At 41.3% G+C, this 27,928-nt stretch overlaps 1 protein-coding gene across 4 annotated transcripts in view; it reads right to left on the bottom strand.

Annotated features, from left to right (window-relative positions):
• The window catches only part of Tcaf1 (TRPM8 channel-associated factor 1), a 47,387-nt gene extending 20,196 nt beyond the window's left edge, over nucleotides 1–27,191 (bottom strand). Inside the window, 1 exon segment of one of the 4 annotated variants that reach the window (NM_001399349.1) lies at nucleotides 27,075–27,191. The gene's annotated coding sequence lies outside the window, so the exon portion shown is untranslated. 4 annotated transcript variants of the gene reach the window in all.
• Nucleotides 27,192–27,928: the final 737 nt, after the last annotated feature.

A 27,928-nucleotide genomic window follows, 5' to 3' on the forward strand; every position in this document is an offset into this window, starting at 1 on the left:
ACTAAGAGAACGAGGAGACAGAGCAGAGATGATGTGGGGAAGATGAAGATAATTAATTGACCCGCTTGTACTTCCTTGTAAGAAGAGAGGCAGAATTAAAGATACATGCCCTGGATGCTGAATGCCCTACAAAACTTCAACTGGACACTGGTAAGTGAAACCCAAGAGGGGACATAGATCTAAGACAAGGGAGTTTCCTAGGATCATAGTTATGTCTGAAAGTTCAGGATCTGAAATTCAATCACACACTTATTTTCCAAAATCTCCCTAGATACGCCATGGTACACCAAATGGCATCCTGTTGCATATCTCCTCACAGAAATACACATTCCCTTAAGAGTTGCCCATCGGACTCTTGTGTATTGGTTAATGTTTTTCACATTGTGGCTAATCATTTGGTCCAAGAAGTTTATTCATATTCATACTTAACCCCATTGGTTGTTCTCTTAGCTAGTCCGTGTGTGCATGAGATAAATCTACTTGGTATCTACTTAGAGTGATCTGGATACTTTTAGTGAGAATTTCAAGCCTCTGTGTAAGTAAGCTTTGAACATACTTTCTGTGACTAAGGCAACTGTAGTAATGAAGATCATATTCAACACACCCTTTATCAAGTTTCTCATATTGTAACACATCATTTATCAAATTCTGACAAACTTATGGGGTATATATCATCGCTGTCCCCGTTGTATATTTTCTAGGGAAGAAATCCCCAGATGTTTCCAGTGGTCAGAGAATTTGTCACTTGCTTAATATCACATAGATGGATAAGTGGTGACTCTAGAATCCCAATACAGGAAATGCAGAATCGAAGTAGAATACTTTTAAACATACTTATTTGACATGCATGTATATGTGTGCTCTCCAGTTATATGTCGCCTTGACACAAGCTAGTCTCATCTGAATGGAAGGAACCTCAACTGAGACAATGCCTTAATAAGATGCAGCTGTCAGGCATTTTCTTAATCATTGACAGGGGAAGGCCCAGCTGTTGTGGGTGGTGCCATCCCTGGCATGGCGGTCTTCGGTTCTATAAGAAAACTGGTTGACCAAGCCATTGGGAGCAAGCCTGTAAACAGCACCTTTCCATAGCCAACGTGTCAGCTTCTGCTTTCTTTAGGTTCCAGTCCTGCTTGAGTCCCTGTCATGGCTTCCTTCAGTGATAGTCTATAGGGTAAAAGTATGTGTCAAATAAACCCTTTACTCCTCAACTTGCTTTCAGTCATGATGCTTCCTCAGAGCAATAGTAACCGTAACTAGGACCATATGTGTCTGAGTGGTATGTATGTTGACCATGTGCCTACAGGAACTAACAGGTTGGAAGGAGTCAGATGCTCCAGAACTGGAGTCCCAGGTAGTTGTGGGTCACTATGTGTGTGCTAAGAATCAAACCAAAATACTCTTAACCACTAAGCCATCTCTCTATCAAGAGTACAGATCTTGGGTATATGTCAAATATGTTAGTACTTGCTAAGTTCCAGGGAATTTTGTTGTTTGTTTTATTCATCATAGCTCTGTAGAAGCCACAGTTAAAGATAGCAGCCTCATCACATTAGGAAAGGAAGAGGTAAATAATTTGTCTTCATATGAATTTTCATCTTTAAATTCTTCCCCCATGCTATCCTCTTTCGTTGGTGCTAACTGTAGTCCCCTTTGAACTTGCCGCATTCTCTTTCAGTGGAAAAGGTATCCCAGGCACAGCCTGTAAAATGGGGAGAAAGCAGACGTCCTCATCCTACCACAAAGCAGTCCTGGAGACTTAAGCATGGTTTTTCCTGGGAAGGATTCATGGAAGGGCAGGTGGGGTCATCTCGGGAGAAGGGATCCCTCACAGCTTGCATTCCAGACCTTGAAACACAGACTTACAAACATGAGATCAGAGAATGCATTTCACTCCCTAGATGTAGTCCATGGATGTATGATTGAAAGATGGTGCGAGGGTATGGACACTCCAGGGGATACTTCTCAGTAACAGCCAGCCTGACCTTGCCTTAACATTAGAAACACAATTCTCCTGTCTTCTCCTTTCCATGTCCTTTTCCTCTAAGAAACTTTTCTTTTTCTGTATACATAAGATTTCCCCCCACAACGTCCACCACATTCTACTAAACCAGAATGAAAATTGACTCAGTTATTTCTTTTGCACTCCATCCTGGGACGCTCTCCACTACATCCTTATTAATTTGAACATAAGAAATCCTTCCATTACACACATGAATGAATGTTTAATGTATATGGAAGAATAGATAATAAAATGATAATATCACAGGTAAAAAGTTAAGCATCTATATGCTCGATAAGATCGCCAACATTGATACACCCCCATCTTTAAACCCTCCCTACCCCCTACAGGAATAGGGTCAAAAAACTTGGCTTTTACTGTGGCATATTCCTGTCTCACCGCACTCCTTCCTGCAGTCCAGGGCTGGCTCTCAAGGGGCTAGCTCCTTCTAGCTTCTTCATTTTTCTACTTTTTTTCTTCGTTCCCCCATATGTTCACTTTTCCCACCGGGTAACTAAGAACAAGGGAATTTGAGGATTCTGACCAAGGAGTGAGGAGACCCGCCCTTTGCCATTAGAAACTCAGGTGCTGCCTCCACCTAGCTGTGGGGCTGCTTGCCCCAGAGGGGTTCTAACAAACACAATGTGTGATAAAGATCTTTCCACACCACCGGGGGCAGTCACAACTACGCAGGAGCCTGGTGAAGGCCCTCTCTCCTCCTTCCTTTTCCTCTAATGGCTAGCCTGTAGAGCATGTGGGTGACGTCAGGGGGTGGGGGCGCAGGAGGAGGGAGGTTCGGCTAACAGGAGGAGGGCAGCCAAGTGGAAAATCTCGGCTGCGGATTCTCCAGGCCTATGGACCAGGACTGCCCTCTAAACACACCCACACTCCAGGCCCCCGTGAACAATGCCGAGTGGGCTAGCGGTTTGCCAGGTTCAATAAGCCTTACTATGGAATGGTGCTCTATCACCAGCAACCTGTGTGACAAGAACGCCCAGCCCCCTCCTCTAAAGCCTCTCATTAGATTAGATGTGGCCACCGCTGGTGGGGCCTGTCTGGAACTCGCCCACACAAAGCGGTAGCACACAAACGTCACTGTCAAACCGAGGCTAGCAACAGTAAGATCGCTAGGTCGGGGGTGTGAGTGGGATGCTCAGCCGCGGAGAAGAGCAAATACACCGTCAGAAAGCAGGCAGGAAACCCTAAGAAGCCTCTGCTCAGATCTGGACACACCCAGGCCCGCAGAGTTCAGGTCCCTCTCACAGGTCTCCAGCGTCCCCCCCCCCCCCCCCCGAGTATCACTGGCTTCCCGCCCCGCCTGCCTCCAACCCGGGACCCAGTCCCGGGCAGAGGTTCCTTTGCCCACGGGCTGTCCCTGCGGGCCACTCACCAGGCAGCTGTCTTGGCGCTTCTAGGACCGCACCAGGAGGGCTGAACAGGGGCTTCTCTGTGGAGCACCAAGGCGCCCCCGAGCAGCCACCGAAAGCTTGGAGCTTAACGGGGAGGAGATCCGAGCGGGAGGAGAGGAGGGGTTCCCAGGCAGTCTCCTCCCCACTTCCTCCGGGCCAGAGTAGGAGCCCGAGGGGCGGCGCTTGGCAAGTGAAGGAGCTTCTTTGTGTAGCTGGCTCAAGCGACAAGGCATTGAGGTGGATTAGGGACACCTAGAGGAGGTATCATCCTACCAGTGTGGATAGTCGTTTTTATTAAAACTTCTCTCTAGGTTATTATTTCTATTTACAAGTAAGGTAAAGGATGAAAAAACAAGGCATGTACATCCTGTGACTCATTGATTGCTTATGCAGAACCTACATCCCTGTAAAGTTTAGGATAGATGGACCTTGGTATATTGCTCAAGGAAATCTGAATTGCAGGAATTGTTGAATATTATTTCTTTTTGGAGAGTGAGATGAGAAAGGAAAGAGACCTTTCTAATTATCCATACTGTTTAATCTGGGAAGGCATTGTATATAACCTCACTGATCTCCTTGTTAGGTGTGTGACTTTGGTAAGTTCAAAATAACATTTCAAAAGAACAATAGGCAGCTGAAGTGCATTGTTGCGGGAAGTCTTTCCTCCCTGGCAACCTGCTGACCTCTCTTTCTGAATTGCCTGGTCCTATCTGTGACCACGACTGCTAATGCTGCCAGGTCAAGCAAGTAAAATGCAGTGGCAGAGGAGAATACATATTAAAGGTAAAAATTATATGGGAAGGGTACAAGCCAATTTGCCTCCAAGGATGGAGCTATGAGGTTAGGTTTTAGAAAAGGGTCATGTGGGGGGGGGTACAAAGGTGACAAAATGTTAGCATCTGCAAAACTACTTTTTCTTTATGTCACTTTGAAATATTTCATAATGAAAAAGGTCTATGGGCAGAAATTATCAGACTTTTGTTAATTAAGTTTGAGAGGGAAAAATGGTCAACACATTGAACTGGAGCGGGAGAGGTAGAAACTGCAGAGGCAGAAAAGCACAAGAACTCTATTTTGACAGAAGTAGCTTCTTGGGCCCAACAAGTCCAGAGCTCCAGGCTGGGTTAGCATTCCAGGCTCTCAGGGATTTAATAAACTTCAGTCTTCCTCCCGGGCTGCGGCAGATCCCAGAAACCCTTAACCTGGATTCTGAGCCTGAACATACTGTGGTTCTAGAAACCACCATTGGAAGACTCACCATGGGTTCAGCAATTCCCACACCCGGGCCACTACCGCCACCCTAATGGAAGGGCATCCCATTCTGCAGAGGTGTGGCAAGGAAGTAGAGCGAGACAGCCTACAGGATTTGGTGGGTGGTGGGAGGTAGGCTGCAGAGAGGAGGTAGGAGAGGACTGGTCCCCAGAGCCAATTAGCCACTTTCTGATGAGGGTGGAGCTCCACTGTTTACTCTGGTTTGCCCAGGACCTTCTAAGTGTCAGATTCTGACTTCGTTAAGACCCCTGGCTAGGAGCTTATCTTGGGAGTGCAGCTGGGAGTAAACAATATAAACAATAACCAATTTTAAAGATTAACTCTCACTATATAGCCTAGGCTAGCTTTGACTTGCTTCTGCCCTCCTAGTGTTGATGTTAGACTATGCCTCCGTGTCCAGCTGCAGTAAGTCTTTATGTTAAACAATACACAATTGAGCCTTACATCTCTGCCTCCAAAGTACTGGGATTACAATCATGTATCACCATATCTGGTATAACTGTGTAATTACTGCTTTAAATATTTTTATGTACTTCATTAGCATTTCAATTATATTATCTCGAAATAAAAACAAATAAACCTAGTCAATTAAAAACTACATTAAAATTCCTGATAAAACTGCTGGTACTGAGATTGTGAAGCCTGTATTATGGGTTTTTGAATTTTGTTTCTAGTCCTAACTCTTTTAAAATTGAGGGTGGGATCCAACACCCAACCTTATAGCCATGACTTGACTTTGTGCTCTGCCCTGCTTGACCCTTGTCTGTCTCTGTAGCATGCGTTATCAAGGGCAGAACCCTGGAGGAAGGCCACTCATGCACCAAAAGCTGAGGAAGGTCTACGCTGCTCCTTCATATTCTCCAGCTTCCCACCCTTCTCCATCTCTATTCCCTTGGTACCAAGTAGAAGAGGCAGTTACCAGACTGGATATTTACAGGAAAGCATATTCAATGGTTAAAGGCTTCAAAAGTGTTACATCGCATTACTTAGGATGTTATAACAATTCCCCAGTCTGGAGGAAGTATAAGTTAACAACTGTGCTTTATTTTTTTTTTCAATTTCTCACTTTATCTAGGTCATATACTGGTGTTCCGCAGTGAGATAGTTTGATATCAACCCTCAACTAGATGGAAAGTAGAATCACCTGACAGATAGACCTCTGGGCATGCCTGTAGATTATCTTGATTAGGTTAACTGAGATGGAAAGTCTCTCCCACTATGGGAGGCTCCACTCCCTAGGTCAGGATCTTGGACTATATAAAAAGTAGAAGAGATGAGCATAAATATTCACCATTTTCTGCTCTTGCTGACTACTCAGGCAACATCAGGAGCTGCCACTGTGACTTTCCCATAATAAGTAACCTCAAACTGTGTACAAAACACAAAATAAAACCTCCCTTAAGTTACTTTTGTTGGTGTATTTTATAATAGCAACAGAAAAGTAGCTAATGCACATGGCGTTCACTAGACTGATAGAAAGGATAAATGGCTGTAGGTGAGGAAGTGTATAGAATCATTTCTAAGCAAAACCAACAGTTGCCAGATGTAGAAGTTACTACAAGTTTTCTTCACTATGCACTTTCTCCTCTTCATTTTCATTTGATTTTCCCCATTAAACTTTTTGATTTCTTCATATATCTACAAATGCCTTCTAAATGTTTTTGCTTTATTTTAATACTGAGTGGGTGTGCATGTGCACATGTGCATGCATGTGCATATTTGAGTGCCCACAGATGCCAGAAAAGGGCATTGGGAGGCCCAGAGCAGGAGTTAGAGGTGGTTGTCAGCTGTTCATTGTGCATTGTGGATGCTGAGAACTGAACAGAGGACCTCTGGAAGAGCAGCAAGCACTTTTAACTATGAACCATCTCTCTGGCCCCTTGATGCTTTCTTCAACACACTAGTTGGTTCTTTTCCTGTCACAGAGTCCATATTACTAAATCAATTTTTTTTAAGTCTTATACCATTTCTTATCTCTTGAATTTCCTTGTTTTGCTTAAGTAGCCCTGAGTAAGGGACACTGCCACAAAATTCTGAAAGTGCTGAAATAACTCTTGGGACTTTAAGTCTATGTGCCCAGCCATATGTGAGACAATATCTATTGACAATCCAAACTACAAAATACTCTGTAAAAGTATTAGCTCAATTCTTACCCTGATGAATTCTCCCAATGTGTTTTTTTTTTCATTGAAAATTTTATGCTTCTAATCTGACAAGGAAAAATGCGATTACTTGCTAATCATGCTTAGGTCTCTATCCAAAAGAACTGCATATACATTTATCTAAAAGCCATACACTAAGCAGAATCTATAATACTGTAAAACTGAAAGATACTCAATTCTTTTCCTGCCTTCCCATGCACTGTGCCATTCAGCTATTACCTCAATACTATCAACAATAGTGTTCATATAAATTATTGTATATTTATAATGAACATTGTGCTGTAACAATGAGTCCAATATGGCTGAATGTCACCAAATACAGTAACATGAAAGAAGTAAAAAGGACAGATAAAATGCTGTAGAAATGTGTTGTTTAAATGAGAATGACCCCATAGGCTCATATATTTGAATGCTTGGGAACCAGGGAGTGGAACTGTTTGAGAAGGATTAGAAGGTGTGGCTGTGTAAATATGGCCTTGTTGGAAGAAGTGAGTCACTGGAAACAACTTTTTTCTAAGAGATGTCTTGGTCACGATGTCTCTTCCCAGCAATAAATATAGGAGTATATTTACATTGCAATGGTTTACTTATGAAGTGTCCACCCCAAAAGAGTTATTAATTGAAGGCTTGGTTCCCAGTTCATGGATGACTGGTGCTTAGATCAAACATTCATTCTTTCTTTTTCTTTTTCTTTCTTTCTTTTTTTTTTTTTTAAAGATTTTATTTATCTTGTCGATGTCGCCATTTTCATACGCACCAGAAGAGGGCATCAGATTCCATTACAGATGGTTGTAAGCCACTATGTGGTTGCTGGGAATTGAACTCAGGGCTTCTGGAAGAGGAGTCAGTGCTCTTAACTGCTGAGACATCACTCCAGCCCTAGGTCAAACTTTCTTTCTATTCTTCTTTATTTTCTGGCTAAGGTGTCATGTGTCATGAGCAAGTTTGCCCCAGTCTGCTTTATCACTGTGGTCTTTCCTCCTTGAATCAGCCCACAGCAAAGGAGTGAGTCTACCATGGACTCAAACCTCCAAATTCACTAGCCCAAACAAGCCATTCCTCTTTTATATTGTTGCTCTCTAGCTAGTATCTGTCACAGCGACAAGTCTAACACATTTTTATTTTTATTTTTACTCTTTTTGTTGTTGTTGTTTTTTTATCTTTATTAACGTGGGTATTTCTTATTTACATTTCAATTGTTATTCCCTTTCCCGGTTTCCCGGCCAACATCCCCCTAACCCCTCCCCTCCCCTTCTATATTGGTGTTCCCCTCCCCATCCTCCCCCCATTACTGCCCTCCCCCCAACAATCACGTTCATTGGGGGTTCAGTCTTGTCAGGACCAAGGGCTTCCCCTTCCACTGGTGCTCTTACTAGGCTATTCATTGCTACCTATGAGGTTTGAGCCCAGGGTCAGTCCATGTATAGACTTTGGGTAGTGGCTTAGTCCCTGGAAGCTCTGGTTGGTTGGCATTGTTGTTCATATGGGGTCTCGAGCCCCTTCAAGCTCTTCCAGTCCTTTCTCTGATTCCTCTAACACATTTTTAAAATGTCTAATATATTTTAAAAAAGGAAGGTCAATTTTAGGAATAAAGTTTACAATAATGTTCACCTTTAGATAAGACCATGAATGGCCCAAAATGTGTTGTGGCTTATTTTTAAATTTTTTTGTTTGTATTGTTTTACTTGTTACTTTTAAACATTTTAATTACTGAACTAAGGACGTGTTAAGTTTGCGAAAATTCTAAAGCTACAGAAACATTTATGTTTCACAGACATTTAATTTCCTTATAAATATTATGCTCATAACAGGGTAAGGAAGCTATTTTTATTTTTAGTTCTAAGATTATATTTGATTAGATACCCCATGTTAAATCAACAATAAAAGATTATAAATGCAAAATATAAATCTGTCATTATGATATGAAAGTAAGGAATATACAAAGCCAAAATAAACTGAAAGTAGAGGACACTGTGAGAAGTAAGTGTAAGAGTCAGCTTTCACATGATGTTTTTGAAAAACCTTGGAGAAAGAAGGGTGACTTTCACCAGTCTAGGACCATGTGAGCAAGCTCTTATTTGTAAAGGGTGTAATTAAAGGCTCACTCACTAGAGGATATATGAGGTAAGTTTAACATTAAATAATTTGCCCAACAAAGAAGAAACTAATCCAACTTGCCTATCAGTTTTTTTCAGAGGAACACAGGAAAAGCCTATGAGACCCATACTAACCTCAAATCAGTTATTCATATAGATTTGGAATGTGAATGATGGCTACTTTTACTAAAACTCTAAGAAAATAAAATAACTTTGTATAATCCAGCTTGGTAATATTTCAAGTATGTAGAAACTAATAGAGATGGTTTAACCTCAATGAAAATAAAGAATTGCTACAGATAAAAAAACTCCACACAAAAGGCGCATTCACAATAATAGTTGTATAAAGTCAACAGACATTCAAGGAAGCAAAAGACCATGAAAAGGAATCATGACAAACAAGGTAACAGAAACAGAACTCGGAGAAATAATAATAGGTATAGAACATAAAACACCTGCATTTAACAGACAGAAAACAAAATTTCTAAACAAAATGGATATTAAATAGCTATATTTATAAGATATCAAACAAAATTAGAAACGAAATAATTGAATAGTTAAAATTCAAAATAAAAAATTGTTGAATAGATTAAATGGAACATTAAACAATATTAAATGTAAATTATTGCACTGGATCCAGAACAGAGGAAAATTAAGTTAAATTACTAAACTGGATTTAGAGTAGAGTAAAGCAAAGGAATATGGAAAATACAAAAAGGAACAAAAGATACAGAAGGCACAGGAAGAAAATTTAAAATGTCCTTAGTCTGACCTCTAAATAAATATTAGAAAAAATTATACCAAAGTTGCTTTTGGCAGAAGTGATTACCATTAATTTTCTAGAGTTCTTGAAAAACCCAGTTCTCAGATCTAGAAAGCCTAACACATTCAAAGAAGGTAGATGGTTTTTTTTTTTTTTTTAACAAATGTATATCAAAGTGAACTGAAAGACATTAAGAACCAACTGGTGTGATGGTGGGTGACTGAGAGTAATTCCAGTGAGAGAAAAGAGTTGGAATTATTGAGACATAGCTAATGGCGTCATATCACACAGCTTTCTCAGAAACAAGAAGACAATATGATGATATTTCAACAACAAAATAAAACAAAAAACCAGGTGTATTAGTTAGGGCTTCTAGTGCTATGAAGAGACACCATGACCACTGCAACTCTTAGAAAGGAAAATAATTGGAGCTGGCTTACAGTTCAGAGGTTTAGTCCATTATTGTCATGGTGGGAAGCATGGTAGCAAGAAGGCAGACATGTTTCTAGAGAGGTAACTGAGAGTTGTACATCTAGATTGGCAGGCAGCGGGAAGAGAGTCTTGGCATGAGCTTCTGAAACTTCCAAGCCCACTACCAGTGACACACTTCCTCTTCCAAGGCCACACCTCCAATAATAACACTCCGTATGAGTATATGGGGGCTATTTCTATTCATATCGCCACATTAGGTAATCTGGAATATCCATCAAACTATCTTTCAAACATTTTTTTAGGCTAATAAATACTGAGAATTTATCAGATCTGATTAAAGGAAATTCTAAAGAATGAATCTTAAGAAAGGAAGACAAGACAAGGATATGAGATAAACAAACAAGATGTAACACGTAATGGTGAGAGATCAGTTGTTCCAGCCTATCTTTGGGGTAAGACCCACTGAAGATAGAAAACAGACAAACAAACAAACAAATGGGAAATGTAGAAACCCTCTTCCAAAGTATAAATAACTCAAGGCCCTTGATAAAGGCTTCCAGAAATAAATCCACCAGGGACAGAAAACACAGGACTCCACCTTTCCTACAACTTTCCCCATTTAAACGTTTTTTTCTACCCATAGTGCTAAATAACCCAGGCTTCTGTCAGCCTCGTTTAAGATTAGCAATCCAAATGAAGCTCAAAGGGAGGCCTTGGAAATAGAACCTCAGAGAATGAATAAAAACTCTACATGTAGCTTTCCTATGATACGTATAGGCAGAGACTCCAATAAATCTTGCCCAAATGTCATTCATTTCTGTAGCTGAAACACAATAGTGGACATCAAGCTATAACAAGAAGGCTCCTGTACAAATGTTCTGCTTGCACTTGACACATAAGCAAAGTCATGATTTATCAGTAAGGATCACATGTTACCCATCCAGATTATGTTTTCATAGCAAAGTCAAACCTGAGGTGAGCCAAAAATAATGTTTGAAAGTTTTCCTCTAGACCAGTGGTTCTCAACCTTCCTAATGTTGGGACCCTTTAATACAGGGCCACATGTTATAGTGACCCTTTCCAACCATAAAATTATTTTTGTTGCTACTTTATAACTGTCATTGTGCTACTGTTCTCAATTGTGTTTTTTGATGGTCTTATGTGACCCCTGTGAAAGGGTCATCTGAACCCTAGAGGGGTTGAGATCCACATGTTGAGAACCACTGTTCTTGAATATATTTGTACCTCTATCTCCAAATCCTTTTTGATGGCAAAAAGAAAAAAAAATCAGCTAGAGTTGAGGTTGTTTCACCAGCATCTTAAACTCAGTAAAAAGTTGAAGGAAACTAAGAAGTAGGAAATGCTGCCTCGACCAAAACAACAACACCCCAAAAGCAAAACAAACAAACAAACACCCAACCTATAAGAAAAATAGATTTTAGAGTTGTTCTAGTAGGTAGAAGATGGCTCAAGAATTAAGAGCTGATATTACCATTACGGAGGGCAAGAGTTCAGTCCCAGCAAGGCTACACACTGCCACATGGCTCCAGGGGATTGGACCTCTTCCTCTGGTTTCTGCATGCACCACACCCACATGTGCAAACACACAGGCATGCATACATTAAAAACAAATCTAGAGTTCAATGTGAGGATTGGCAAGAATGCCATACAATTAGTGTTCTATGGGAAAGAAAGAGAAGCAACAAGTTCATAATTAATATTTCAGAATTATCTAAGACAGATGAAAAACATAAAAACACAATGAGCTCTATGTTCTCTCTGAGCACAATAAATAAAGAGAAAATCACACTCTGCACAGTCAGCTGCTGAAAACCAAATTTACAAAGATCTGAAGAGCAGCCGGAGGTAAAGACACTTTCTTCTCAAAGAAACGAAATACAGCTGGTTTTCAAAAGAAATGATGGAAACAAGAACAGAACAGGATAATGCAGTGGAAAGAAAGAGACAGTAAAACCTGCCAGCCTACAGTTCTATGCAGACCAAAAAATGTCTCTGAAAAATTAAAGGCAAAATACAGACAATTTTAGATAACCACAGTCTGAGCAAATTTCGGAACATCAGAATACAGAACAAGAGCTACTCAAAGGAGCTCCTCAGGATTAAGGAGAATTATCCCAGAAAGACAGAGCACACTGTGGGAAGAAACAGTATACTGTAAAGAGTAATCGATGTACAGATATGCATAAGAATTGGTTTTTTAAAAATAAACAAATATCACATCTTGTGGTAGGGTATAAAGCAAAATCAAATATATGACTAACACATCTGAATGGATTCATGGAAATGAGCTGGATTAAGATTTTTGTTTTAACTCAAGAGGGATGACCAAAATGCGAATGCTTCACTCCTTCTTTAAAAGGGGAACAAGAATACCCTTGGCAGGGAATAGGGAGGCAAAGTTTAGAACAGAGGCAGAAGGAACACCCATTCAGAGCCTGCCCCACATGTGGCTCATACATATACAGCCACCCAATTAGATAAGATGGATGAAGCAAAGAAGTGCAGGCCGACAGGAGCCGGATGTAGATCTCTCCTGAGAGACACAGCCAGAATACAGCAAATACATAGCCGAATGCCAGCAGCAAACCACTGAACTGAGAACAGGACCCCCGTTGAAGGAACCAGAGAAAGGACTGAAAGAGCTTGAAGGGGCTTGAGACCCCATATGAACAACAATGCCAACCAACCAGAGCTTCCAGGGACTAAGCCACTACCCAAAGACTATACATGGACTGACCCTGGGCTCCAACCTCATAGGTAGCAATGAATAGCCTAGTAAGGGCACCAGTGGAAGGGGAAGCCCTTGGTCCTGCCAAGACTGAACCCCCAGTGAATGTGATTGTTGGGGGGAGGGCGGCAATGGGAGGAGGATGGGGAGGGGAACACCAATATCGAAGGGGAGGGGAGGGGTTAGGGGGATGTTGGCCCGGAAACCAGGAAAGGGAATAACAATTGAAATGCAAATAAGAAATACTCAAGTTAATAAAGATAAATTTTTTTTTGTTTTAAAATAAGTAAAAGTAATAATTTGCAGTTAGAAAGACCGTGGCAAGCTATAATATATATAATTACCATGAAAAATGGTAAAAATTACACTATTCAAAAATGATGTAAGGACAGGGAGATGGTTGAGTCAGTAAGAGTACATTCTCTCCATTGATGATGAACTGAATTCAATCCCTAGAACTCACTTAAATATCTGGGATGGGGGATTGGCAGAACACATATCTATAACTCCAGTGTCGTGAAGTGGATGAGGAGGATTCCCCTGACTTTCTTAACCAGGCAGTGGAGCAAAAATAGCAAGTCCTGCATTCATACTGTCTCTAACTGTCTCTACAGGGAATAAGATAGGGAGTGATACAGTAAGACACATATTTTCTTTCTTTAGTCTCTGTGCATATATACGTTGTTCTCCTAACTCGTGCATGCTGTACTCACAAAACACACCCCTTCACATCCACACAAATAATATGGAGGGAAAACATTATCAAATATTGATTCCAGTGGTAGCAAAAATTAAACATGAGCACAAAGAGAAAACAGGGCTCCATTTAGGAGAAGCCAATCCCATTGTCAGGGACACATCTGTTTTCCTCCAAAGCTCATGTGTTGAAACTCAAACTGACAAGGATGTGGAGATGTTGGGTGGCAACCTAGGTTAGACAATGCCATAAATGCAGAATACCTGTGAGTACTTTCCTTGCAGGAAGAAAAAGGGACTAAAGTTCCCTCTCATGGATGAGCAAAGGTAGCAGTGTCACAGTTAGCCCTATAGGATGGATAGAAGTATCCATTAAAGATTTAACACGCATTAATGATGGCTTGTCACAAAGTTTTTTCTTTCCTGGCCATTTAGGTTTCTTATGTTATAAAGCCTTCAGGTGTTTTGTTCATTTGAGGGTAACACATGTACAGTGGTACAACTAAGCATAGGGCAGATTTGGGGAACAAGTAGACAGAGTTTTCTTTTCTTTTCTCTTTTTTTAAAGATTTATTCATTTATTATATATAAGTACACTGTAGCTGTCTTCAGATACACCAGAAGAGGACATTGGATCTCTTTACAGATGGTTATGAGCCACCATGTGGTTGCTGGGAATTGAACTCAGGACCTCTGGAAGAGCAGTCGGTGCTCTTAACCGCTGAGCCATCTCTCCAGCTCCAGAGTTTTCTTAAACAGGACTTGAGCATGACCTTCAAGGGTTTAGCTTTAACTATAAAAGTTAAAGGTTATTTGGCAGGTGTCATGGCTCCCAACAGTAAGACTAGCACTTGGAGGACTGAAGAGGTAGCATTGCTGTGAATCTGGTGCCAGCCTGGCTGATACAGTAAAATTTCACCTCAAAAGATGCTATTTTTAAAAAAAATTAAAATTAAGTAAAGTGAAACAGGTTTTTTAAATTAGAAGCTTATCAAAGTGAAAAGGCAAGCCAAAAAGAAGAAATTTCATCAATAAAATGAAAAATGCATATGTATATCCAGAATATAACAAAATCATGTTTTACCCCCAAATGAACAAAACACCTGAAAACTTTATAAAATAAGAAACCTAAATGTCGGACGCCAGAGGAAAAAGCCAAAGACCATCTGGAACCCTGGTGCACTGAAGCTCCCGGAAGGGGCAGCACAGGTCTTCCTGGTTGCTGCCGCTGCAGAGAGCCCGTGGGCAGCACCCCACGAGCGAACCTGAGCCTCGGGACCACAGGTAAGACCAAATTTTCTGCTGCAAGAAAGCTGCCTGGTGAGCTTGGGACACACGGAAGCAGAATTTCTCTAGGACCGGGCACATTCTGTGTTTACCGGAAGTCCCACACCCGCGGATCCCGGCCCGCAGCAGCTCTCTGCTCCCAGACCCGGTGAGAGAGAGACCCAACCGCCTGGTCAGGTGGGCACTCCTGAGGCTGCAGAGCGGAAGAGACCACCAACTCTGTTCACCCCTGCCCACATCCCTGGCCCAAGAGGAAACTGTATAAGGCCTCTGGGCTCCCGTGGGGGAGGGCCCAGGAGCGGCAGGACCCCTGCCTGAGACACCGCCAGAACCTGAAAGAAACAGACCTGATAAACAGTTCTCTGCACCCAAATCCCGTGGGAGGGAGAGCTAAACCTTCAGAGAGGCAGACAAGCCTGGGAAACCAGAAGAGACTGCTCCCTGCACACACATCTCGGACGCCACAGGAAAAAGCCAAAGACTATCTGGAACCCTGGTGCACTGAAGCTCCCTGAAGGGGCGGCACAGGTCTTCCTGGTTGCTGCCGCTGCAGAGAGCCCGTGGGCAGCACCCCACGAGCAAACTTGAGCCTCAGGACCACAGGTAAGACCAAATTTTCTGCTGCAAGAAAGCTGCCTGGTGAACTCAAGACACAGGCCCACTGGAACAGCTGAAGACCTGTAGAGAGGAAAAACTACACGCCCGAAAGCAGAACACTCTGTCCCCATAACTGACTGAAAGAGAGGAAAACAGGTCTACAGCACTCCTGACACACAGGCTTATAGGACAGTCTAGCCACTGTCAGAAATAGCAGAACAAAGTAACACTAGAGATAATCTGATGGCGAGAGGCAAGCGCAGGAACCCAAGCAACAGAAACTAAGACTACATGGCACCATCGGAGCCCAATTCTCCCATCAAAACAAACATGGAATATCCAAACACACCAGAAAAGCAAGATCTATTTTCAAAATCATATTTGATCATGATGCTGGAGGACTTCAAGAAAGACATGAAGAACTCCCTTAGAGAACAAGTAGAAGCCTACAGAGAGGAATCGCAAAAATGCCTGAAAGAATCGCAAAAATCCCTGAAAGAATTCCAGGAAAACATAAATAAACAAGTAGAAGCCCATAGAGAGGAGACACAAAAATCCCTGAAAGAATTCCAGGAAAACATAAATAAACAAGTAGAAGCCCATAAAGAGGAGACACAAAAATCCCTGAAAGAATTCCAGGAAAACACAATCAAACAGTTGAAGGAATTAAAAATGGAAATAGAAGCAATCAAGAAAGAACACATGGAAACAACCCTGGATATAGAAAACCAAAAGAAGAGACAAGGAGCTGTAGATACAAGCTTCACCAACAGAATACAAGAGATGGAAGAGAGAATCTCAGGAGCAGAAGATTCCATAGAAATCATTGACTCAACTGTCAAAGATAATGTAAAACGGAAAAAAGCTACTGGTCCAAAACATACAGGAAATCCAGGACTCAATGAGAAGATCAAACCTAAGGATAATAGGTATAGAAGAGAGTGAAGACTCCCAGCTCAAAGGACCAGTAAATATCTTCAACAAAATCATAGAAGAAAACTTCCCTAACCTAAAAATAGAGATACCCATAGACATACAAGAAGCCTACAGAACTCCAAATAGATTGGACCAGAAAAGAAACACCTCCCGTCACATAATTGTCAAAACACCAAACGCACAAAATAAAGAAACAATATTAAAAGCAGTAAGGGAAAAAGGTCAAGTAACATATAAAGGGAGACCTATCAGAATCACACCAGACTTCTCGCCAGAAACTATGAAGGCCAGAAGATCCTGGACTGATGTCATACAGACCCTAAGAGAACACAAATGCCAGCCCAGGTTACTGTATCCAGCAAAACTCTCAATTAACATTGATGGAGAAACCAAGATATTCCATGACAAAACCAAATTTACACAATATCTTTCTACAAATCCAGCACTACAAAGGATAATAAATGGTAAAGCCCAACATAAGGAGGCAAGCTATACCCTAGAAGAAGCAAGAAACTAATCGTCTTGGCAACAAAACAAAGAGAATGAAAGCACACAAACATAACCTCACATCCAAATATGAATATAAAGGGAAACAATAATCACTATTCCTTAATATCTCTCAATATCAATGGCCTCAACTCCCCAATAAAAAGACATAGATTAACAAACTGGATACGCAACGAGGACCCTGCATTCTGCTGCCTACAGGAAACACACCTCAGAGACAAAGACAGACACTACCTCAGAGTGAAAGGCTGGAAAACAACTTTCCAAGCAAATGGTCAGAAGAAGCAAGCTGGAGTAGCCATTCTAATATCAAATAAAATCAATTTCCAACTAAAAGTCATCAAAAAAGATAAGGAAGGACACTTCATATTCATCAAAGGAAAAATCCACCAAGATGAAGTCTCAATCCTAAATATCTATGCCCCAAATACAAGGGCACCTACATACGTAAAAGAAACCTTACTAAAGCTCAAAGCACACATTGCACCTCACACAATAATAGTGGGAGATTTGAACACACCACTCTCATCAATGGACAGATCATGGAAACAGAAATTAAACAGTGATGTCGACAGACTAAGAGAAGTCATGAGCCAAATGGACTTAACGGATATTTATGGAACATTCTATCCTAAAGCAAAAGGATATACCTTCTTCTCAGCTCCTCATGGTACTTTCTCCAAAATTGACCATATAATTGGTCAAAAAACGGGCCTCAACAGGTACAGAAAGATAGAAATAATCCCATGCGTGCTATCGGACCACCACGGCCTAAAACTGGTCTTCAATAACAATAAGGGAAGAATGCCCACATATACGTGAAAATTGAACAATGCTCTACTCAATGATAACCTGGTCAAGGAAGAAATAAAGAAAGAAATTAAAAACTTTTTAGAATTTAATGAAAATGAAGGTACAACATACCCAAACTTATGGGACACAATGAAAGCTGTGCTAAGAGGAAAACTCATAGAGCTGACTGCCTGCAGAAAGAAACAGGAAAGAGCATATGTCAGCAGCTTGACAGCACACCTAAAAGCTCTAGAACAAAAAGAAGCAAATACACCCAGGAGGAGTAGAAGGCAGGAAATATTCAAACTCAGAGCTGAAATCAACCAAGTAGAAACAAAAAGGACCATAGAAAGAATCAACAGAACCAAAAGTTGGTTTCTTGAGAAAATCAACAAGATAGATAAACCCTTAGCCAGACTAACGAGAGGACACAGAGAGTGCGTCCAAATTAACAAAATCAGAAATGAAAAGGGAGACATAACTACAGACTCAGAGGAAATTGAAAAAATCATCAGATCTTACTATAAAAACCTATATTCAACAAAATTTGAAAATCTTCAGGAAATGGACAATTTCCTAGACAGATACCAGGTATCGAAGTTAAATCAGGAACAGATAAACCAGTTAAACAACCCCATAACTCCTAAGGAAATAGAAGCAGTCATTAAAGGTCTCCCAACCAAAAAGAGCCCAGGTCCAGACGGGTTTAGTGCAGAATTCTATCAAACCTTCATAGAAGACCTCATACCAATATTATCCAAACTATTCCACAAAATTGAAACAGATGGAGCACTACTGAATTCCTTCTATGAAGCCACAATTACTCTTATACCTAAACCACACAAAGACACAACAAAGAAAGAGAACTTCAGACCAATTTCCCTTATGAATATCGACGCAAAAATACTCAATAAAATTCTGGCAAACCGAATTCAAGAGCACATCAAAACAATCATCCACCATGATCAAGTAGGCTTCATCCCAGGCATGCAGGGATGGTTTAATATACGGAAAACCATCAACGTGATCCATCATATAAACAAACTGAAAGAACAAAACCACATGATCATTTCATTAGATGCTGAGAAAGCATTTGACAAAATTCAACACCCCTTCATGATAAAAGTCCTGGAAAGAATAGGAATTCAAGGCCCATACCTAAACATAGTAAAAGCCATATACAGCAAACCAGTTGCTAACATTAAACTAAATGGAGAGAAACTCGAAGCAATCCCACTAAAATCAGGGACTAGACAAGGCTGCCCACTCTCTCCCTACTTATTCAATATAGTTCTTGAAGTTCTAGCCAGAGCAATCAGACAACAAAAGGAGATCAAGGGGATACAGATCGGAAAAGAAGAAGTCAAAATATCACTATTTGCAGATGACATGATAGTATATTTAAGTGATCCCAAAAGTTCCACCAGAGAACTACTAAAGCTGATAAACAACTTCAGCAAAGTGGCTGGGTATAAAATTAACTCAAATAAATCAGTTGCCTTCCTCTATACAAAAGAGAAACAAGCCGAGAAAGAAATTAGGGAAACGACACCCTTCATAATAGACCCAAATAATATAAAGTACCTCGGTGTGACTTTAACCAAGCAAGTAAAAGATCTGTACAATAAGAACTTCAAGACACTGAGGAAAGAAATTGAAGAAGACCTCAGAAGATGGAAAGATCTCCCATGCTCATGGATTGGCAGGATTAATATAGTAAAAATGGCCATTTTACCAAAAGCAATCTACAGATTCAATGCAATCCCCATCAAAATACCAATCCAATTCTTCAAAGAGTTAGACAGAACAATTTGCAAATTCATCTGGAATAACAAAAAACCCAGGATAGGTAAAACTATCCTCAACAATAAAAGGACTTCAGGTGGAGTCACTATCCCTGAACTCAAGCAGTATTACAGAGCAATAGTGATAAAAACTGCATGGGATTGGTACAGAGACAGACAGATAGACCAATGGAATAGAATTGAAGACCCAGAAATGAACCCACACACCTATGGTCACTTGATTTTTGACAAAGGAGCCAAAACCATCCAATGGAAAAAAGATAGCATTTTCAGCAAATGGTGCTGGTTCAACTGGAGGGCAACATGTAGAAGAATGCAGATCGATCCATGCTTATCACCCTGTACAAAGCTTAAGTCCAAGTGGATCAAGGACCTCCACATCAAACCAGACACACTCAAACTAATAGAAGAAAAACTAGGGAAGCATCTGGAACACATGGGCACTGGAAAAAATTTCCTGAACAAAACACCAATGGCTTATGCTCTAAGATCAAGAATCGACAAATGGGATCTCATAAAACTGCAAAGCTTCTGTAAGGCAAAGGACACGGTGGTTAGGACAAAACGGCAACCAACAGATTGGGAAAAGATCTTTACCAATCCTACAACAGATAGAGGCCTTATATCCAAAATATACAAAGAACTCAAGAAGTTAGACCGCAGGGAAACAAATAACCCTATTAAAAAATGGGGTTCAGAGCTAAACAAAGAATTCACAGCTGAGGAATGCCGAATGGCTGAGAAACACCTAAAGAAATGTTCAACATCTTTAGTCATAAGGGAAATGCAAATCAAAACAACCCTGAGATTTCACCTCACACCAGTGAGAATGGCTAAGATCAAAAACTCAGGTGACAGCAGATGCTGGCGAGGATGTGGAGAAAGAGGAACACTCCTCCATTGTTGGTGGGATTGCAGACTGGTAAAACCATTCTGGAAATCAGTCTGGAGGTTCCTCAGAAAATTGGACATTGAACTGCCTGAGGATCCAGCTATACCTCTCTTGGGCATATACCCAAAAGATGCCTCAACATATAAAAGAGACACGTGCTCCACTATGTTCATGGCAGCCTTATTTATAATAGCCAGAAAATGGAAAGAACTGAGATGCCCTTCAACAGAGGAATGGATACAGAAAATGTGGTACATCTACACAATGGAATATTACTCAGCTATCAAAAACAACGAGTCTATGAAATTCGTAGGCAAATGGTTGGAACTGGAAAATATCATCCTGAGTGAGCTAACCCAATCACAGAAAGACATACATGGTATGCACTCATTGATAAGTGGCTATTAGCCCAAATGCTTGAATTACCCTAGATCCCTAGAACAAACGAAACTCAAGACGGATGATCAAAATGTAAATGCTTCACTCCTTCTTTAAATGAGGAAAAAGAATACCCTTGGCTGGGTAGGGAGAGGGAAAGATTAAAACAGAGACTGAAGGAACACCCATTCAGAGCCTGCCCCACATGTGGCCCATACATATACAGCCACCCAATTGGACAAGATGGATGAAGCAAAGAAGTGCAGACCGACAGGAGCCGGATGTAGATCGCTCCTGAGAGACACATCCAGAATACAGCAAATACAGAGGCGAATGCCAGCAGCAAACCACTGAACTGAGAATAGGTCCCCCGTTGAAGGAATCAGAGAAAGAACTGGAAGAGCTTGAAGGGGCTCGAGACCCCAAAAGTACAACAATGTCAAGCAACCAGAGCTTCCAGGGACTAAGCCACTACCTAAAGACTATATATGGACTGACCCTGGACTCTGACCCCATAGGTAGCAATGAATATCCTAGTAAGAGCACCAGTGGAAGGGGAAGCCCTGGGTCCTGCTAAGACTGAACCCCCAGTGAACTAGACTATGGGGGGAGGGCGGCAATGGGGGGAGGGTTGGGAGGGGAACACCCATAAGGAAGGGGAGGGGGGAGGGGGATTTTGCCCGGAAACCGGGAAAGGGAATAACACTTGAAATGTATATGAGAAATACTCAAGTTAATAAAAAAAAAAAAAAAAGAACAAACAAAACAAAACAAAAAAAAAAAAACTCAGGTGACAACAGATGCTGTCCAGGATGTGGAGAAATAGGAACAGTCCTCCATTTTTGGTGGGATTGCAAATTGGTACAACTACTCTGGAAATCACTCTGGAGGTTCCTCAGAATATTGGACATTGCACTACCTGAGGACCCAGCTATTCCTCTCCTGGGCATATACCCAAATGATGCTCCAACCTACAACAAGGACACATGCTCCACTATGTTCATAATAGCCTTATTTATAATAGCCAGAAGCTGGAAAGAACCCAGATGCACTTCAACAGAGAAATGGATACAGAAAATGTGATACTTCTACACAATGGAGTACTATTCAGCCATCAAAAACAATGACTTCATGAAATTCATAGGCAATTGGACTGCACTAGAAAATATCATCCTGAGTGAGGTAACCAATCACAGAAAAACACACATGGTATGCACTCACTGATAAGTGGATATTAGCCCAAAATATAGAATTACCCAAAATGCGGATGCTTCACTCCTTCTTAAAATGGGGAACAAAAGCATTCATAGTAGGGGATATGGTGGCCAAGTTTGGAGTAGAGACTGAAGGAATGGCCATTCAGAGCCTGCCCCACATGTGGCCTATGTACATAAAGCCATGAAAACTAGTTAAGATTGATGAAGCTAAGAAGTGCATGCTGACAAGTGCCATAAATGTCTCCTGAGAGGCACAGCCAGAGCATGTCAAAAACAGAGGAGAATGGTAGCAGCAAACCATTGAACTGAGAACAGGACCCCTGTTGGAGAAGTTAGAGAACGTATTGAAGGAGCTAAAGGGCCTTGCAACCTCATAAGAATAACTACACCAACCAACCAGAGCTCCCAGGGACTAAACCACTACCCAAAGACTATACATGGACTGACCCATGGCACCAGCTCCTTTTGTAGCACAGGATGGCATTCTTGGGCACGAATGGAAGGAGAAGCCCTTGGTCCTGCCAAGGTTGACCCCCCAGTGTAGGGGAATGTCAGGGGCTGTGGTGAGAAAGAGGGATGGATGGAGAGGGGAACACCCTTATAGAAAAAGAAAAGAGGAAGGGGATGGGATAGGTGGCTTATCCCTGGGAAACCAGGAAAGGGAATAACATTCTAAATGTAAATAAAAAATATTCAATAAAAGAAAAAAATCTAAATAAAAAAATCCAATGAAAGAAAAAAGTGTGTATGTGTGTGCATGTGCGCGCGCACGCACGTGTGTGTGTGTGTGTGTGTGTGTGTGCGTGTGTGTGTGTGTGTGTAAGAGGCAATAAAGTACACGAAATTCTAGGAAAAAGAAGGTGGAATACTTTACTAAAGAAAAGGTCATCACAACAGAATGTAGAAAGATTTAAACCGATAATGAATTTTAGTAATAATGTTTTTTAGCAATACTGAATTTTACTTTTTAAAGTAATACTGAATACATATCAAAAGTGACTCCATAAGAAATCCCAAATAGTCCTATAATTGTATTTTTAAATAATGGAATTGTTTTATTCGAATTAACTTACAAATAAAAACATACAGCGAGCTTAAGCAAAGCATTCACTATAATAAAGTAATTCAACCATCAAGCGTAAAAATCCCCAGAACTCCAACTCCAGAGGGCTTTACTATTCAAGAAATAGATAACTGCAACATTGTGCAGAGTTTCTGTAACAGAGCCAAAGAAAAAACATTACTCTAGCTATTTTGAGATGATACCAATGGCAGATCAGAACAGTACAGAAAATGATAAGTATAGACCAATGTTAGCTTACATAAATGTAAATAATGCTTGTCTCTGTATGCTCTTTATACATGCCATGACATACACACTAGAGATACCCTGGTATTCTAGAGACATCAGCTAGCTTACTGTTAGAAGTTAAACACTATGCCTTGCCACCAAAATATATTTAAAGAAAAAGAATTACATTATACCTTCTGTTTTTAAAAAGGCTTATTTTGTTTTGTATTGTGTGTCTATGTGTGTGGGTGTATGCATGTGAGTGCTGAATCCCACAGAGGTGAAGGGTGTTGGCTCTCCTGGAGCTGGAGTTTCATTCTGCAGTGAGCTACCTCAAATCCTGGGTAAGGGGGTGTACATGCTCTCAATGAATGAGCCATCTCTCAGCCCCATGAGTTACATGATGCTTCCAATAGCCACAGAAACAATTGATGAAACGTTCATTTATGACAAACATACTCACCAAATAAAGAATTTACCTGATAACTATGGTAAAAGCTATTTTTAAAATCTACATAATCAAACCTTTCTACTCAGCGTAGGATGAGCCTTGCCAAAGCAGGAAGGAATTAAAAAAGAAATTAAAGATTAAAGATATGCAGATAAAGAGAGAAACAAAGTTGTCATGATTTTTGATGACTATTGTCCATGTGTCAAATTTGAAAGCCGGTACTGGTAAATAAAATGACTAATTAATTGTATCAAATTTGATTGACAAAAATTAATATATAAAGACAAGTAGATTAATGAGAGTAGGGAGCTTAAAATAAATCTATACACACATGGAAAATTTGATTCATGCAGACCAGTGGTGTGATGAAAGGTGATCATCTGCATGGAATAAGCAATTAAGTAAACAGGTTTCATGTAGACTAAGCCTGAATGCCTAATGCAAAACCATTGGTGTCACTGAAACCACTGGAAAACAAGACAGTAAGTTACTTTATAACCCTGAGGATACAACTGTATCCTGCGTGTGTGCCTCTGTGTGTGGGGGGGTATCAATTCATGTGTATATGTGTTTTGTATGTGTGCTCCCACTGGAGGAGGCCAGAGGTTGAAGCCAGGTTATAGGGCATTGTATGCTACCTGTGAGTGCTGAGAATTGATTGCCAATCTTTAGCAAAGGGAGTACGCACCATGAACAGCTGAGTCATCTCAGCCTGATGAATTACAGGATGCTTTCAACAGCCATTGAAACAATTGATGACATTGTTTTCATTTTATTTACTGAGGGAGGGTCTCTCCCTGCCCTTAAAGTTGAGAATCTGATAGTCTAGCTAATAATCTTGCCTTGGGGGCGGGGGAATCACTGTTCTCTTTATACTGGTATTACACGTGGCTGCCCTACCAGCCCAACTTTTACCTGGGAGTCTGGTATTCCAGTTTTAATCCTCACATTTACACAGCAAAGGCCTGTATCCTCTCCAGCCCCCTGAAGATACAATTCTTTCTTTTCCTTTGAAGAAACCATTCTTAACAAATGATAAAAGAAATTCTCATAACTTAAACATATATTTTTCACTGAGAGGCATGGAGAGATAAAGAGAGAGAAAATCTCAGATGCAGTCTGGAAGTGGATATTTGTAGCACATACAATAACTTAGATATTGATTGAGACATGGATCGTATAAAGAAAAGACTCCAATGAACCAATCAGGTACAGAAAAACAACTTACTAGGAGAATATGTACAAACCAGGTATCACAAATGCAAACAGAAAGCCAAGTACTTGATCGGCATTTACAAAAGGCAGCCTGCCTTGTTAGCTCTGTGGAAATGCTAAGTGAAATCCCATAGGAATGCTTCTACTACATGCTCGCCAGACTAAAAACGTAATTTGTTATGACAGGTCTGTGGATATCAAGATCTCTGCTCCTTTGCTGGAGGGAGTGCCAACTAGTTTAGTGCTTGAGGAAAAACTTAGAAATGGCCTAATAGAGTTGAATATACAAATCCTATGACCTGTTTATTCTGCTCTTGGATGCACATTCTTAAGAAGCACTTGCACACAGTCATGTGTGTTAGAAGACATTATGTGATTGCTATAGTAGGCAGTCTTTGAAATATATGCCTATGGGTGTCCATGCCCATGTGAAATTCGCCTCTTGAGTGTGTATATGGAGTGAGGGCAATCAAGAATAGAAGTGACAAAAAGAAAGAGATGTCAATTTTGAGATTAGAGAAGAAAAGAATAACCTGGTTCATGCCTTTCTTTTGGCAAGCCCTCACTCTGGGGGGTGGGGGTGGGGAGGAGGTAGAGGGAGCAAGATATTATGTCCCAGCAAGCCTCTATAACAAGGCCCTCACTACAAAGAAGGACATGCCCAATCAAAATCAAGGAGGTCCCAAGTCTACAACAATCCTGTGGTAGCTCCAATGAGCCTTGAGTCAGGCTGAGCCAATACCCCTTTACCATATAGCACGTAAGGGCCTCTAGCCAGAGACTCCAGCTAAGCCACGAGTGGGGTCTAGATCCACAGAAACTGGGAGGTGGGTAAAGACATAATAGAAGTGGTTTTGTTGTTATTATTGATTTTATACTGTTACATGTTGGGATAGTTTGTCACATTAAAAAAAAATGAAGGCATTCCCCGAAGCTAGAAATCAAAATGCCCAAAGGTAGAATAAGTATAGGGCATTAAACCGTAAGAAATAAAAATGAAAGAAGTATATGCGAGGGTGAATCCCAGAAAAATAAGAAATAAGGGATAATATTCATGATATGAAAGCATGACAAAATCATAAAGTAACACATATATGGTTTACACACAAACGTAGAACTATGCAAAACAGCCTAGTTAAAAGAAAAATCGTGAAGGATGCCATGTCTCAGGCAGGGAAGGGCAGAAATGAGACCCTCCAATATGGTATTCAAACCTTATTTTTACCCACAAAATGGTCAGGCATTTATTTCATTATCTTGTAGGCTAGATCACTTTGGAATGATATACATTCTTTTTATTCTTAAATCGTTAAAGTGAAGCAAAACAAAGTAAAGAGCCGAAACGCAGTTTGCAAATCCATTGAAGAATGGCTTTAAGGGATTCGTCCTCCACGTTTCCTCGATTGTCTAATTGGCAAGATCATTTTTTCTCCCTCCCATTTTGTCCTTTGGGGCTCCCTTCACTTCAGGTTGGGCCAACCCAGGCCAGCTGGGGGATGTTTATCTGCCAACTGGATAATCTAAGCCCCTACTGCTGCAGGCCAAAGACATTGCAGACCTGCGTTCTCCAGAAGCCCCACACCCATTTCAGCAGCACCCTGCCCACATCTTCCCACCCACCTCTCAGAGCAAATTCACTCCAGGCCCCTGAGTGCTTAAAGGACAGGGAAAGGACTTTTACCTGGGGGCGGGGACAGAAGGCTAAGCATAGACCGTGGCCTTTAAAGAATTGTGCGTGGAGCCTCCCTCCGGAACCTCTATGATTCCTTTGGTCAAATCCCAGTGGCTTCCTTTGATCAAATCCCAGTGGCTCCCCGCTGAACACAAATCACTCAACAGGGAAATGGGGATGGAGGGGAGGGGGTTCCTGGCTGGCGAACGGATAACAATGCAGGAAGACTAAAGGAGATATCTAAAGCAGTGGAAAGCTCAGAAAGGGACAGAGAGGAAGGTCTCAGTGTGGAATGCATCAGCCACCTCAGCACGCCCGGGGTGCCCACATCCCCCACGCAGCCCCCCAAGACACTCGCTACCTCCTGCCCCCTTTCCCACCCTTCTGGCAGTGGCCTTTGTCATCGAAGCCCTCTCCTGGTGCAGACCCAGTCGCTAACCCCATTCACTCTACCTCGGTCGGAAGTGCTGGTTCGGAGGCACAACAGCTACGGAGGAGGCTTCCCAAGGGGAAGAAGCTTCGGGCCTGCAAGTGAGTGGGCGGTGGACCAGTGGTTGGGGGACGCGGAAAGTCACTGGCACAGAAGGGGGAGCAAGCAACGGGCCGTCCTGAGAACTGATTGGTCACACGGGGATGTGGGCGGTGCTCAGCTCCCTGCTGCCAGATCTCAGAGGTTCTCCTTTGTGTCAATTTCTGTTCCAGGATGCAACCCTGTATCTGGGATGGAGATGAAGTTCCAACTCCTTGGTGTGCAACTGGCCAATTTGTAAAACAAGCAAACGAACGAACGAACGAACGAACGAACGAACGAACGAACGAACGAATCAATAAATGAATGAAGAAAGAAAGCTTAACACTTTGAACAAATAGAACATTGATAAAACAATAGAGCTTTGTCAGAAATTATGCACAATTACATTAAGAGGAAAAATAAATCTATGGGTCCTATATTAAATTTCATGAGACAGTCAAGTTTTGGTAAAAGAGAGTGTGATTACATTTTGTTATATCTTATGTAAAAGGGAGACTAAGAGTGAACACGTCAGCATTCACAACCACCGAATTAATATAAAATAGAACCCAGTGTCCTGTGACTAGTTAGGTAAACCAGGGAAAATCCTGGCTTTTTAAAAATAAGTTTTGCTGCATAGTTTCCCTCAACTACACCTGTTCATCCATCGATGTAGCCACCTTTTATTTAATTTGTGTGTGTGTGGGGGGGGGGGCGTGCACGCGTGTATATGTACACACTTGCATGTGTGCCAGTTTTTAACGAGGGAGTGCACTGTGTCACAGCCTCAGTCTGC

The sequence above is a fragment of the Rattus norvegicus genome, chromosome 4, assembly GCF_021556685.1.
Source record: "Rattus norvegicus strain SHRSP/BbbUtx chromosome 4, alternate assembly SHRSP_T2T, whole genome shotgun sequence".
In the NCBI taxonomy this organism is placed as follows: domain Eukaryota; kingdom Metazoa; phylum Chordata; class Mammalia; order Rodentia; family Muridae; genus Rattus; species Rattus norvegicus.